Below are 15,549 nucleotides of genomic sequence, written 5' to 3' on the forward strand. Positions count from 1 at the left end.
CCTTAGCTACTGCTTGGGCCACCGTATTTTCAGTGGACAGGTGACGTGTACAGCATTCTAGCATTTGCTCTATAGTGGGGTCTGTATCCACGGGTAAAGACCTCAAAAGGGCCTTACATTTTTCATTTGAGTTGCTGAAAGCAAGCTTACATAAGAGTTCCTTTCTTGCCTCAGTACTCTCTATTTGTTTCTTCAAAGCATCTCTAAGTCTGTCCACAAATTTTATATAGCTTTCTTCAATGCCTTGTTTTATAGTAGAAAAACGCATTGTTGGCATTGACTCATCCTGCATAAGAAGCAAGGAGGTTTTCGCTGCAATTGCTACATCCTGCAGCACTTCTTTATTCAGTGTTTCCATTTGTTCTGCAGGCTTTTGAAAGTCTCCTTCACTGGCCAATTGTTCTACTGTGAAGTTGGTCTTAGTAGCATCGGCAGTATATGAATCTGATAACGTTTTTAAGTGTTTCTTCCAATGCCTATCCCATAACAAATATTCTGCTAGTGACAGAAGGCATTGTGAAATATTTTTTACATCGTGAGGAAGCAAGACGTGTGCAGAGAACATGGCTTCTAGGAAATTTCTAAAGATATGTGAACTACGTCCATGTTCCTTGGCTATATTTCTCAATTGTACCAGTTCTTTATTAGAAATTGGTTTCCATGCCTTGATATTAGATTCCCCACCATTCCTTCCTTGCCTGTACTTGACTGGAAAGGCTGTGATTTTCTGTGCTAGGTCCCAGTTCCCAGACTTCGTAGCTTCTATCTTAATAAGAGCCCATAGGTCTATATTAATCGCATCGAAATCAGATTCATCAGAAGACCTCTCATTGTCTGAGGAACACTGTGAGGGATATGCTACCCGTGAATTCCTTTTTTTCCGTTTAGAAGCATTTTTCATGCTTTTCAGTGACTGGTCAGAAGTTGGCGCTATTGGATGAGGGGTAGCAGCACAGCAGGGACCGGATTGGGTGGGGGGATGACGCCACAGGTGGTCTCTGATCCGTTCGGGTGGCAGGAGGGTTGGGTCAGGGGTTAGAGGGACGGGTGGGGGCAGGGGGGGTATGGGGTCTGTGGATGCACGCCTGGGGGGTTTGGGGGTACGCAAGCAATGCCGCTGGTTTGGGGTGCTACAGGTATAGGGTGAGCTGGTGTTACTGCACATGTGTGCGGCTCGGCGCAGGAGGACAGGGTGTGGGCATGGCTCGGGAAAGCGGCGGGAGGGGCCGGGAGGGCCGGGGCGGTCTCGGGGGGGGCGGGAGCGGGGGCGGTGACGGCGGGGAGGGCGGTCGCGGGGGTGGGGGATAGCAGCGCAGGGTTGGGTGGGGTGGCGGCGATAACGGGACCGGGGAACGCGGCGGGCGCGGCGGGGGGAGCGGGGGGCAGGGCGGGGGCAGCAGCGGGAGCGGGGGATACCGCGACGGAACAAGCGGGGGCAGGGAACGGCGGCGCGGGGGTGGGGGGGACCGGGATCGCGGTGACGGGAGGCGGCAACGGCAGCACGGGCGCGGGGGGAGGGAGGAGGGGGTAGAGCGGCGCAGGGGGAGGGGTGGTCGCAGCGGAGGGTACGGCGGCAGGGACAGGGAACGGGGCCCGCGGGGCCGGACACGGGAAGGAAGCGGAGCTGGGGAGATGGGGGGGTTTCAGGAAGCTCTGCAGAGGCCAGCGACTCTCTGGCCTGCAAGGCACATTCCCCTGTTATCTTATCAGCACAATTAGCATATAAAGAAGAAAGATCTGTTAGTTTGGAACTTTTTTCAGAGTTCGATTTTTCAATCGTTTTTGTTATTACATGAAATAAAGGTAAGAAGTTAGTAACAGAAAAGTCCTGTTTTGTTTGAGACATATAAATGGTGTTTCCAACTGCATCCTAAAAGGAATTTTCAGTAATTGTGGTCTTATCAGTTTCAGGGAAATTCAGCACAATCCAAGATACAAATTTTTTAAGAATCTTTTTTGACAGATTACCTTTAGAAAAAGTGAAATTGTTAACAGATAAGGTTTCTACAATGGTTAAATATAACTCTCTCATGTGTTGTTAGTCTTAGGGTGCTTAAACAAGTACCCATGATTTTTCAAGCCCTTTCCACAGAAAAATGAGAAAAAAGAAAAAAAAAAAAGAAAAAGGTTTTTAGAGCACCCAAAGGTATGCGCGCAATCTTAATACTTATGTCCTTTGGGGTCAGGGGTCTGTGGAAGGGTGTCTGCTCCTCAATTCTCCTCAGACTTTATCTCGTCCAGATGTATTGTTGAGGGTCGAATTGAGCCTTCCGCAGAGAGGATTTTCTAAAACGAAAAGTCCTTTCACAGAAGGAGAGCCTTCCCGAACAGGCAATAACAGGAGACCCTGAAAGGCTCCGATGCTCCAGTGACACTTCGCTCCTGGGGGCCAGGGTCCGATGACACATTTGGGCCGCCACTTAAATGAGCCTTGCTTGGTCTTATCCTATGCAAGCTGTTACAGCTCCAGAGCACAATCCTCAAGGGGACTGGGTGCCAGAAGCCAGCTCGCTCTCAGACTAAGGCTGCAGGACAGCCTTAGCAAGCAGGGAATATTCAGCTCTTAGTGATTAGGCAGCTCTTATGATTTCAAGTTCTTTGCTTGCTAGGTAGCTTTTCTCTTGGCTTAAGGCTCTAGCAGATGGTAGAGAGAGGAGAAGCAGAAGACGCTGGCTGTTCCACGAGTATGGCTTTATTGGAGGGTCCGTGAAGGGTCTCAGCTCTTCTTTTTCTGAGTTAGTAGGGGTACAGTATGCTACTTTTATACCCTTGGCCCGGATCCAATCCTGACTGATGGCAAAGGTGTTAGAGTGACCATAAGTGATCAATAGTAGGGTTAACAACATATTGCCTTACATGGCTATAGGGATAAGATACAAGGCGGATGTCCCTGGAGACAGGAAACTTCTTTGCCGCTGTGTCAGCATTCTATTCTCCAAGGGGCCCTGGCTACACTTGAGGGGTTTACTACACAAAGCTATAGTTTCAAGGATACAAGCGATATTGTAAAATTATACTTCAAAAAGTTATTATTCCAGAACTCTTTATGGATTAACTACAAGCAAAGAGCAACATCCATAATGTTTTAATTCAAATGCTCCTCAATCAACCAAGGTTAATTGCAAACAAAAGATAGGTTCAAAGGCCTTCTTCAATGCTTTACTTTCCCCAGTTATTATTAGAATTCCCAGCTGTCCCATTGTTGGTCTCTACACATATTGCAGTCACAAATACACATGTTGCCTGTTTGTACCTGATAGGAAACACAGCTTTCTATTTCACGCATGTCACAGCTGGCACTTGAAACACTGCATGTCCTCCAGGCAACACAGTGTGGGCGATATTCCATCTTCTGGAGGCTGCAAGATCAGCTCTGCAGGGCATGGAGGACATGGCCGAGTCTGTCGAGGATTGGCCGGCTGCGCTTCTGGAGGTCTGTAAAGAGCTGATCCTGCAGGCTCTGTCTGCTGAGGCCACCTAAGCCAGTGGGAATTTTCCTTTTCTTTTCTTCTTTTCAATTTTTTATCTCTATTGTAAATAAATAAATTACAGCGTATACATAATTCTATCTATTATTATATATTGTAGATTACTGTAAATAAATAAATTCTAGAATGCGTTATGATACACAGACTGCCAGCAGCTTTCCTTTGCTGCCCAGGGTCTGCAGGGCAGGAGTCAGGAAAGGGTGAAAAGGGAGCTTGTGCTCACAGGCTCACAGCACAGCAGGCTGAGGGGTGGTGAGGCCCTGAAGGGGGAGAAGGGTGCTTGTGCTCAGGCAGCTCCCCAGGCGTGCAGCGGGCAAGGGGAAATGGCCAGAAGCCCCTTGGCCTTTGGTGGTTCTGCTGAAGCCTTTGTGCTGCCCACAGAGCGGCTGGACAGGGCCCGGGGCTGCGGGGATCCCTGTGAGAGCGGTGCCTGGAGATGGCCACAAGCCCTGTGCCAGGCAGGAACCACCCTCTGTATCCTCCTGCCCGGGTGCTGCTGGCTGCCTTGCTGAGGGCTCCCAGGTGCCTCTGGATGGGGCTGCTCTGGAGCTGCTGTGGGGCTGCGGCGCTGCTGCCGGGCAGCTTGGCCGGGCTGGGGCAGCCCCTGAGGGGCTGGGGCGCTGGCAAGCCCTGGGCAATGGGCTGGCAGAGGCCACAAGCAGCCCCCCGGCAGCCGCCTTGTTCCTGCCAGAGTTGACTTGCAAGAGGGATCCTGGGCACAAACAGCACCAGTGTTGTTGGAAACCCAAATGCAGGGAAATCTCAGACCTTTGGTCTTGTCAGCAAAGCTTAGAATTAAACACAGGATTTGATCGGAGACATTGGAAAGGGCTTCCAAACTTAGATGCTAGAAGTGAGAATGTGGATTTCTAGTTTATTATAGCAGAGACACGGGGAGGAAGGTGGAAGTGGAGGAAAGTTTAGAGTTTTAGGGCTGAAGATCTAGAAAATATAAAAGTAGTTACAATGGTAAACAAGAAGCTTAGGATGCAGTGCTGTAGATTTGTGTGTCATAACATGATTGGCTAAGGAATCTTACACTGTAGCATGAGTCCGTAAGACGAAATATTGAAGGACTGGCTGCAAAACATAAATATCCTTGTTGGCAGTGTCTTCTTGGCCAAGAAAACTACAAGTCTTGCGGCCTTGTGAGCCGTGCAGTGCAGATGTGAGCCAAACTCACCCTTCCTGTCTATGTAGAAGAGAAGAAAAAGCAATGGCATCATCTAAAACACTCAGAGGTCTGCTCTCTAGCTCGTCCCAAACTCCCTCAATTCCCTCAAAGTGGGATTTAGCTACAAAGAGATGACAAGGACTCTTAGTGCTGGCTCTTTGACTCAACAGCATCTGCTTTAGAATCTTTCACATAAGCCTGTGCAGTTATGTGCCAGAAATGTATCATTAGAAGAAACTTTCCAAGTGACTTGCATGGAGGTCTGCTTGAAGGGTATTTGAGGAGAAAGGCTCCCAGCAGAGGTCTGGGCTTTGGCCTAGCTGTGTCCCCTGCTGACTGTGAAGTGTACCATCAGCTGCAGGGCTTTCTGGGCTAAAAATATCATCAAGTCCCTTGGACTTGCTCTTTTAGGCCTCTAAGAGCTGGACCCAATTTCAGGGCACAATTGGAAACCTCATCTATGGGTGAATGGACCACCTAGGATTTTTCCAATTGCTGGGAATGGTTCTCCAGGTCCCTGGTGTAAAACGGGGCTCCCCAGCAACTGCGCATCTGCCAGATGATAAACAATTGTCTTGGTTTGAAGAGAGAGGTGTCTCCTAATGAAGGCAGAAGGCTTCTCTGAAATGGAAAATGTAAATCCCCTCCCTTCAAATGATTCTAATTTAGAAATTCAAATGCTCTCAGGGAAAGATATGGGGATAGGACTGTGCCCGCAGAGCTGGGCAGCGTTTGCTGATGGTCTGAGCCCTTCCTAAAGATCTTGTGCGGGCTGTCTTAGACACCTGGGGCCAGGCATTCCTTCCAAGCTGGGCCACTTTGGCTGGGCTGGGGGCAGCCCCAGGGCAGAAGGCAGTGTGTGCAAGGGCCCTGGGTGGCCCGCTGCAGCACGGTCTCTGTGCCATGGAACGGAACCTGGTGTCCAAGGGCCCTTTGTGACACGTGGGAAATAGAAGCTTGCCTGGCTGCTGGGAACACACAACGGGGCAGAATGGGACAGAGCCGTGCCGTGAGGAGCCCCCGCACAGCGCACTCGTTCCTGTCTGACCCGGAGCCTTTCCAAGGTGTTCTTCCTGCAGCTGAGCTTGAGGCCAGACTGCAGGACTTGGTGACCCATGGCCTTCCCGAGGCTTCTCTTCTGCAGGTGCCCGCACAAAACCAGTCCTTATCATGGAGCAGAGACCCCTGAAAGCACCCAAGGTGGCCTGGGGGGAAGAGGAGGAAGAAGGCCCTGGAGCTGCCCCAGCACATGAAACCAAAGGGGTGGTGCCGTTTGAGCTTCCGCAGGAGGGTGAGTGGCAGAGCGGAGCCACAGGGTTGGTGCCCGCAGCCAACTCGGCGCCATTCCATCCCACCCCATTTTATCCCATCCCACCCAATCCCATCCCATGCCCATGGACAGGACGCAAGAGGGGCCGGGCAGACACCCCGCAGGGGCCGTGCTCCATCACCTGGGCCATCCTGGGGCTGTCCCTGCCTGGGGAGCGCAGGGCTGGGCTTTTTTCTCCGGCCTCTCCCGCAGCCCCTCAGCTCTGGCTGCACTCGCTCTTTTGCCAGGTGCAGCCCTGCAGCGCACACAGGAGCAGGACCCCGCCGGTGGCCTCTTCCGCAGAACAGCCCAGGTACCTGCAGCCGTCCCCACCTGGGCTGGGCCTGCTGGCACCATGCTTGGAGCATCCCCTGCAACATCCCTGGCTTCTTGCCCTTCTCCTACAGCTGGTTTGCAAATTCATCAAAATTCGTGCTGAAGAGACCAGCATCATGGACACTGGGCTTAGAGCATATTCCCACATCTTCCAAACCAAGACCACTGCTTGTGGTTTCACTGGGCCTCATGAAAACAAAGATCTGTTTTGATACTATGGGGGCTTATGGAACCAAGGGACAATTCTGGTGCTGCAGGGCACCAAGGAGGTCTGATTGGCTTGGCCTGACTGGTCCAGATGACCTTGCATGTTGAAGGTTCCTTCTCATCTGCCCCTAAAACTCTGGAGTTCTGTGCTTTCCTTCCTGTGGGAAAGAACTCTCCATTTCCTCCAGGTGTTCATGGCCAAAATTAGGATTTTACCTCCATATTTGATTAAATCCAAAGATTCTTTCTATATAAAACCTGCCAGAACAGACTCCTCTGGATGGCCTTGGCATCTTGGGGGCCACCTCTCATCTGCCTTCAAAACACTGGAGGGATGTGCTTTTCTTTCCACTGAAGAAAACATCTTTTGATGCAGGCATCTCTGGCCAAAATTGGGAATCTGCCTCCAAAATTCCTTATATCCAAGGACAGCTCTCAGACAAAAGCTGTCAGGACTTTCTAGGTTCCCTTGGCATCCTGAGGGCCAGCTCTCACCTGCCTGTGAAATACTTGGGCTCTGTACTTTCCTTCCTATGGAAAAGAACTGTCCTTCTTGTCCAGGTGCTCATAGAAAAAAATAGAATTTGGCGTCCCAAACTCTGTCTATCTAAGGATTGCTCCCAGACAAAAGCTCTGAAAACAAACAGGTCTGGCTGGCCTTGGCCTCCTTGAGGCTGCCTCTAATCGGCCTTCAAAACTCTGGGGCTCTGTGGTTTCCTTCCTGTAGAAAAGAACCGTCCTTCTTGTCCAGGCACCCTGGCCTCAAGCACACGAGCACTGTACAGGGCCAGAGGAGCTCTGTGCTGAGTGGGGTGGGGACTGAGGACAGCAGAGGAGAGCCCTGGGAGGGATTTGAAGGGAGGTTTCAGAGATGGTGGATCTTTTTAATATAATAGTAAACAGGGAGAAAACTGGAAAAACATAATGTAAATTGACCCTGAGGAGATCAGGACTGGACAAAAGGACAAAGGACAGGGCAGGGCTGTGGTGCAACATAGCCCGAGAAGGAGTCTGGGTCAGCCCCGGTCTTTGTGTGGGCAGGCAGAGGCAGGCAGGAGGAAGAGCTGTCAGCAAAGGAAGGGCCCAGCCAGGTGGGGCAGCCGGGGGATGCCAACAGCCTGCAGGGACAGAGGCGCAGGGCAGGGACACCGTGGGACAGACTGGGCTGCACAGGGCACAGACATGTGCAGCAGCTGCAAGACAGCCCGGCCAGAGCCAACTTGGGCAGCACTTTGGCCGTGGCTGCTGGGCCTGGGCCTGAGGCAAGAGCAGGAGACAAGTGACCCTTGCAGGCCTGGGCCCTCATTGCCTCCTTGTCCCTGCTCAGCAGCCTGGCAGGCGCCGTCCCCTGCTCCTGCCCTTGGCATTGCACATCCCCACATGCCAGTGCCCATCCCGGGAAGAGCCCTGGGCAAGGAGGGAGGGACAGGATCTGCCTGGCCAGGGGCTGAGGCTCAGGCCTTGGCCTTTTGCATTCCTAAAACACATCCAGCTTTGCTCAGCACCAGAGACACCTTTGCCTTCTTTGTCCCCAGCTGTCATCACTGCCTCCAGTGTTTTGCACTAACTGGAACCTGGGGACACTTTCTCAGTCGTGTTCCTCAGCGGGAACCATTAAAACTTCAGGAAACTTCAGACTTTCAATTTAAGTTTTAGTTCTTGAGAAGTTTGTTGAGACCCTCTCAGGGACTGAGTCTGATGTAAACAACACCAAATCCCCAAGAGGCTCATTAAAGTCCTTGTGCTGTGTCTGTGCTGCTGAGCTTTAAAGGAACAGCTCTTCCCAGGGCCAGCTCCTCTCCCAGCCCAGCAGGGCTGAGGCTCTGCCTGCAGGCACTGAGGGGACAGGAGCCGGGCAGAGACAGGCTGAAGGCAATCAGGATTGGGAGGACATTGAGCTGAGACGTCACCTGTGGAAACCTCTTCACAGCCCTGTGCATGTTGAGTGTGTGGGTGCAGGGCAATGTGTCCTGTGCTCCTGGAGGGATCTCCTGAAGCCAGCACACCCCACAGCCTGGGAGATGTGTCAGGAGGACTCTCCCAGTTTCTCTGTGACACAGGAGCAGGAGGAGGAGGAAGAGCGGGGGGAGGAGGAGGAGGATGTGCTGCCGAGCGGGGCTACCCTGGGCACCGTCACAGGGACAGGGCAGGACAGCTCCTGCTGCCAGGGATGACTGCACGGGGTGAAGCTGGGGCTGCAGCCAGGGCTGCTCAGGGCTGTCCTGCAGAGCAGCTCCTGCAGCCCTCAGGGCTCTTGGCCAGCAGGGCAGCTCTCAGCCTGCCTGGCAGCTCCCCATGGACACTGCAGGGAAGGAGTTGGAGGTGGAAGGAGCCACCCCCATCAGGGCAGATTCCTCCTGCTGTGGAGATGGTGCTGCATGGCCAGGGCTGCTCTCAGTTTTCTCCTAAAGGGAAGGGAAAGGGGCTGTCAGCTTTGGCTGTGTCACTGAGACTCCTGTACTGTAACCCTGGGCATCAGCAGATGGGCCTCAGATCTCCCTCAGAAAGTGCCTGCTCAGCCTCCTCTCCCTACAGACAGCAGCAGCAGCACATTGGCTTGCAGCGTCTCTGTTTGTCTGCCCTACCCTTAAGGCCCTGCTGCCAGGGAGATGCCCCTGGGCAGTGCCCTGTGCTGGAAGGGGTCTGTAGGGCAGAGCTGAGCCCCCAGGGCTGGGCTGAGCTCTGGCAGCACTGGCAGGGTCAAGGCTTGGATATGGAGAAACAGCTCCCAGTAGGCACAACTCCAGGCAGCAGGGAGCCAGACCAACCCTTGGTATCCCATCCTGTTAAGCTGCATAGGGAAAGAGAGAAGGGTTTGGATAAAATTATTTTTAAACTGGAGAATTCCAAAAGTCCACTGTATTTTTCAAGAAAGATTTAAGTGTGATCATGCTGAAATAAAGAGAGGTTAAATGAACAAAGGGCACCTGTGTGGGACCAGCAGGTCTGACTGCACTGGGGCACAGCGAGCCTGTTTTCCCTCTGGGCTCCCCAGTGTTCAGCCTGAGAGCAATGCTGAAGATAAAGCAATAACTCAGAAGGAGCAGAAATCCAAAATCAAAAATAAAGAAATTAAGAAAAGTTCCTTCAAAACAAGATAAATATTTTGAGGGGATTCCTAACAAAAGAGCATAGGATGGACTCAAGGAAATCTGTCCAAGCTTGTCAAAGTCTTCTTTCAACAGTTCACTATGCCCAGAGTGAAGGAATGTCCAACAGCAGCTCCCTTGGCCACTTCCTCCTGCTGGCACTGGCAGACACATGGCAGCTGCAGCTCCTGCACTTCTGCCTCTTGCTGGGCATCTCCCTGGCTGCCCTCCTGGGCAACGGCCTCATCATCAGCGCCGTAGCCTGCGGCCACCACCTGCACACGCCCATGTTCTTCTTCCTGCTCAACCTGGCCCTCAGTGACCTGGGCTCCATTTGCACCACTGTCCCTAAAGCCATGAACAATTCCCTCTGGGACACCAGGAACATCTCCTACACTGGATGTGCTGCTCAGCTTTTTTTCTTTATGTTCTTTACTGGAGCAGAGTTCTCCCTCCTGACCATCATGTGCTATGACCGCTACGTGTCCATCTGCAAACCCCTGCACTACGGGACCCTCCTGGGCAGCAGAGCTTGTGCCCACATGGCAGCAACTGCCTGGGCCAGTGCCTTTCTCTATTCACTGCTGCACATGGCCAATACATTTTCCCTGCCCCTGTGCCATGGCAATGCCCTGGGCCAGTTCTTCTGTGAAATTCCCACAAACCTCAAGCTATCCTGTTAAAAATCCTACCTCAGGGAACTGGGATTTCGTGCTGTTAGTGTTTGTTTAGCATTTGGTTGCTTTGTATTCATTGTTTCCTCCTATGTGCAGATCTTCAGGGCTGTGCTGAGGATCCCCTCTGAGCAGGGATGGCACAAAGCCTTTTCCACCTGCCTCCCTCACCTGGCCGTGGTCTCCCTGTTCCTCAGCACTGGATCATTTGCTAACCTGAAACCTCCCTCCATGTCCTCCCCATCCCTGGATCTGACCCTGTCAGTTCTGTACTCGGTGGTGCCTCCAGCCCTGAACCCCCTCATCTACAGCTGAGGAACCAGGAGCTCAAGGCTGCAGTGTGGAGACTGATGACTGGATGCTTTCAGGAACATTCAACTGCTGAATAATTTCTGCAAATAACTTTTAATCAAAGTCATCTTTAAAAGTTATTTGGGGTTTGATTGTGTTTGGTTTTTTTACTTTTTATATACTGACCACAAAAATTTCATTTCTTCTGACATTTCTCATTTTGTTTCTTTCCTTCCCTGTGCCCACAGACTGTGTCAATGAGGAGCTGTGTTCTCAGTGTCTTTAAATAAACTAAAGGATCTCCAAATAAAGTTTTCTGCAGAGGTGCCCCTTTTGTTGCCTTCTCTGGAGCTGCAGCAGCAATGTCTGTGTGCAGAGCTGGGGGCAGATCAGTGCTGGCCCAGCAGCTGTGCCCAGCAGCAGCAGCAGCACTTGGTGTTTGTCATGGTTTGGCCCTGGCAAAGCCAGAGCCCCCATGAGTATACCTTCTCCCTGGTGTCTGTGTGAGATGTGACCAGGAATAAGCAAAGCAGGCTCCAGCTAAAACGTTAAGAAAAGTTTATTAACTAAACTACACACAAACAATTACTAAACTACACACAAAAGAAAAAAAAAGAAACACAAGGAAAATGAAAACCTCCCAAAAAACACTCTCCCCCTCCTCCCCCCTAAATTCCCAACACAATACATCCTCCAAAATCACCAGTTCTGGGTCCAGCACCACCCTTTAGAATGATCAAACTTTCAGTTCCTCAAGAGGAGAGGGAGTCCTTCCCTGTGTCGTGTTGGCCTTTTCCGTCTGAACAGGGATCAGGACTGCTTCCAGGGTTGTCTTTTTAAGGATGCTTTGTCGAGTTCCAGAAAAGCACAGTATCTCACCTTCCCACCTTTGGGACATCTATCCCCCCCATATTTTATATACCCCCTGGGGCCGAGGGGTACCCACACTGAATCTTCTTTGGCACTGGGACATTTCTCCCCCTGGACTCAGTCTCTGTATCACACGGAAACATGGCTCTGTCCATGGCTACACGAAAGAGTCCAGCATAAAATGCCACTCCATCTTCTCCATTCCTTCAACATCTCTCACTCTCTCTCTCTGGTCCAGACCTCCATCACTCATTCATTTCCTTCGTCCTCCTCCACTCTTATCACTCATCTAGGAAGGGTTAATGTTCTGTAAGGTTTTCATTGTCCAAACAACGTGATTAAAAGCGTGCCAAAAGGGAGAAACGTGACCCACCCCAAAGCCTTGACCACAAGGGTCGCTGATATTCCAATTGGCCATGCGGAAGCCTTTCAGATAGGCCGTTCAGCCGGGTCGGACTCAGACCCAATCCTTCGTATGTTAGAAGCTACCTTCCTATCCCTGAACGAATCCAACCCTAACCTAACCGAATCCTGTTGGCTTTGTTATGATGTCGAACCTCCCTTTTATGAAGGAGTCGCTCTAAACACTCCCTTCAGTTACTCCACAGCAGACGCACCCAACCAATGTAGGTGGGACACCCCTCGCAAAGGAATCACCCTGAGTCAAGTGACAGGCCAGGGCAGATGCTTTGGCAATGCAACCCTAGCTAGGCGGAAAGGCAACGTCTGCACCGAAGTTGTCAAACCCAACGGGAAAAACAATAAGTGGGTAGTCCCATCTGCATCTGGGATGTGGGTTTGCCAGCGATCTGGAGTGAGTCCATGTGTGTTCCTTGCCAAATTCGATGACTCTAACGACTTTTGTGTCCAAGTTCTGATTGTTCCTATGGTCCTGTACCACGCAGATGAAGAAATGTATCGCCATTTCGAGGAACCCAGTCAGCTTCACAAAATAGAAATAGTAACAGGTATAACTATCTCAATGCTACTGGGCCTAGGAGCAGCCGGAACGGCCACAGGAGTCTCAGCCTTGGCAACCCAGCACCAAGGACTGTCACAGCTGCAGGCAACAATTGACAAGGACCTGCAGAGGATCGAGAAATCCATCTCCTTTCTAGAGAAGTCAGTCTCCTCGCTCTCAGATGTGGTCTTGCAGAACAGGCGAGGACTAGACCTCCTGTTCATGCAGCAAGGGGGGCCTGTGGGCCACCTTGAAGGAGCAGTGCTGCTTCTATGCAGACCACACGGGAGTCGTGAGAGACTCCATGGCAGAACTCTGGAACAGACTGGCTCAGAGACAGAAAGACAGGGAAGCCCAACAGGGTTGGTTCGAGTCCTGGGTCAATCGATCACCATGGCTAACCACCCTAATTTCTACCCTAATAGGTCCATTGACAATGCTACTTTTAGCTGTCACCTTCGGACAATGCCTGCTGAACAAGCTAGTCTCATTCATTCAGACCCGCCTAGAACGGGCCAACATCCTGTTCATAGGCTGTGAATTCGACCAGGGAACACTGCCAGTCACAAGATTTTCTACCCAGGTTTACCAAACCCCTTTCTTTGTGAACAACCCCATGCCTCATTTCAGTGCCTATGTATATGACTACTTCGTTCATTTGTGAAAAAGGAGGGGGGAGATGTAGTAGATAGGGTCAGGCGCTCGGAAAATCTCGCGATGTCACGGAAAGCAGCAGGATTCCTCTCCCCCTAACGCCTAGTGATAAGGGATCACCCAAGAATGTTGTCCCCCCTAACATTAGTAACTTTCTACTCCTTACTAACCAATTACAGTAAGGTAAGACTCCCTGACGTAGAGAAAAAACTTTCCCAGTATAAAACCCGACGAGGCGGGACAATAAAGGTCTTGAACCATCCACCATACTGGTGTCTGTGTGTGTTCTTGGCCCGAGTGACCCTGGAGAGTTTGGGTCGCCGTGCCGTTTCCTCAGAACCAGGTCGCCTCGCCTTGCATCAGAAGGCAACAGCATCCACACCAGGGAATGCCCTACAAGTATGGGGAATGTGAGAACAGCTTCAGTCGTAGGTCCCAGCTGATCATCAACCAAATAATCCACACTGGGGAGAGGCCCTATGAGTGTCCCAAGTGTCAGAAGAGGTTTCAGACCAGCTCCAATCTCCTCAGCCACCAGTGGATTCACACTGAGGAGAGGCCCTTCTGCTGCCCTGACTGTGGGAAGGGCTTCAAGGACAACTCCATCCCCATCACCCACCGGCACATCCACACTGGGGAGAGGCCCTATGAGTGTCCCCAGTGTGGGAAGAGTTTCTTTGGCAGCTCTGACTTGACCAGACACCAATGGAGACACCGGTAAGGGAAGTCCTGCAAGTGCTCCAACTGCTGAAGAGCTTTGTGCACCGCTCTAGCTTCATCCCCCATGGGAGGATCCACATTGGTCAGAGCCCTGGTGACCCACATTTCCTGTGATCCATGTTGGGAGGACACCTGGCTGGTTATCCTTTTGGTTTGGCCCTAATTTTCTTCTGATTTTTCTTTATTACTTAAAAACACCTGAAATATGACAAAAAAGAAAGTAATTGATCAAGGATATCTAAAATCCTATTACTTAACAGGTGTTTGAGGAATATTCTGGAAGATTTGTGTGTTCTTGGGGGATTTCAGGAAGTGTTCTCCATATCCTTGCACTCCAGAATTCAAGATAAATTGGTCTGTCACCTCAAAATTATTCAATCCCACTGAAAACACCTCAATTTTACCCCAAAATGGCTCAATTCATGTCAAATTGTTCCCACTTCAGAAAAACTCAGTCCCATGCCATATCTAGTTGATTCCACAATCTCCAGGGTGAGATGGTGTTGGAAGGAGATTGGGAGAAGTGAGATCGAAATTTGAGGGTGTGGGATTGGGATTGTGTAGGTCTGGGTGTGTGTGATCTATTTTGATAGTAAATAAAACTTTCAGAACTATTGATTTCTGTCCCATTCATTTTCCATCAGTTCCAGTTCTGTTTTCAGAGTGCCATCTTCTCAGCTGATTGTATATGTGTTCTCCTTTCTCTCCTGCCTCACTTTGCCTGCTCTGTTTCTCTCTCAGTGTCTCCCTTAACCCAGGGCAGCTCCCACCAAAGATCCTGCCCTGATTTACTTCCCAATCCATGAGCTACATCAACCATGGGTGAAGTTATGAAGGCTGGCAGTGAAATGTCATTGTAGGATCTTGCTGCACTTGGCTTTTGGCTCCTTCTTAAGAGCTTTGCCTTTGAGGGCAGGAACATCTTTTCCTGGCTGGGAACTGGAATTCCAGCCCCTGGGAGTGTGTGCCATGGGTCCCAGAGGGGCATCCCCGAGTCTCCCAGGGTGCTGCTCCTGCCATGCCTCCCAAGGAGCTGTGCAGGGCCAGGGGACAAGGTCCAGCAGCTCTGTTGGTTCTGCAGTGCCACAACAGCCCCTGGTTCCATGAGTGTCCATACTGCAAACAGAGGTTCCTTGGTTCCCATGATGCCCTGCTGTGTCACCATGGATATTTAGTGCCATGAAGTTCTTCAGTGTCACAATGGCCTCCCTCTCTCCATGAGCTTCCGCAGTGCCACAATGGCTTCCTTGGATGGGCAGTGTCACCATGGACTATTGGCTCCATGCAGCCCCACTAGGACACCATGGACTCCTTGGTTCCATGAGGTTCCGGGAGTGTCTCCATGGTCTCCTTGGATCCACAGTGTCACAATGGTCCACTGGATCCACATGGCCCTGCTGTGTCACCATGGGCCCTTGGTTCCATGGGACCCCAGGGTCACAATTGACTCCTTGCTTCCATGTCACCCTCTTAGGGTCAAAATGGTCCCTTCATTCCATGAGGAATACAGAAATTTTGTAGAAACATTGAGCAAATCCTGCTTAACACACCTGGGAACATCTGTTGTAATTCAAGAGAGAGGTTAAAGGTGAGGATGGCACCAGCAGCTTCCATCTCCAACAGAGATCCAGGGAAAAGACAGGGACAGAGAATTCAGCTGGGAGACTCAGAGAATTCTGCTCCCAGAGACCATTTCTGCTCACACTGTCCCTTGGAGAAAGGTGACACCATTCCAGGCAGCCTGGACTGAGCAGGTGGCTCCCGAGTTGGGTTTGT

The 15,549-nt window shown here is 51.2% G+C and overlaps 1 pseudogene; it reads left to right on the plus strand.

Annotated features, from left to right (window-relative positions):
• LOC131096410 (zinc finger protein 208-like) overlaps positions 1-15,549 on the plus strand; it is a 1,316,393-nt pseudogene that overhangs the window by 669,635 nt on the left and 631,209 nt on the right.

Source organism: Melospiza georgiana, unplaced genomic scaffold (assembly GCF_028018845.1).
Source record: "Melospiza georgiana isolate bMelGeo1 unplaced genomic scaffold, bMelGeo1.pri scaffold_29, whole genome shotgun sequence".
NCBI classification, from domain to species: Eukaryota; Metazoa; Chordata; class Aves; order Passeriformes; family Passerellidae; genus Melospiza; species Melospiza georgiana.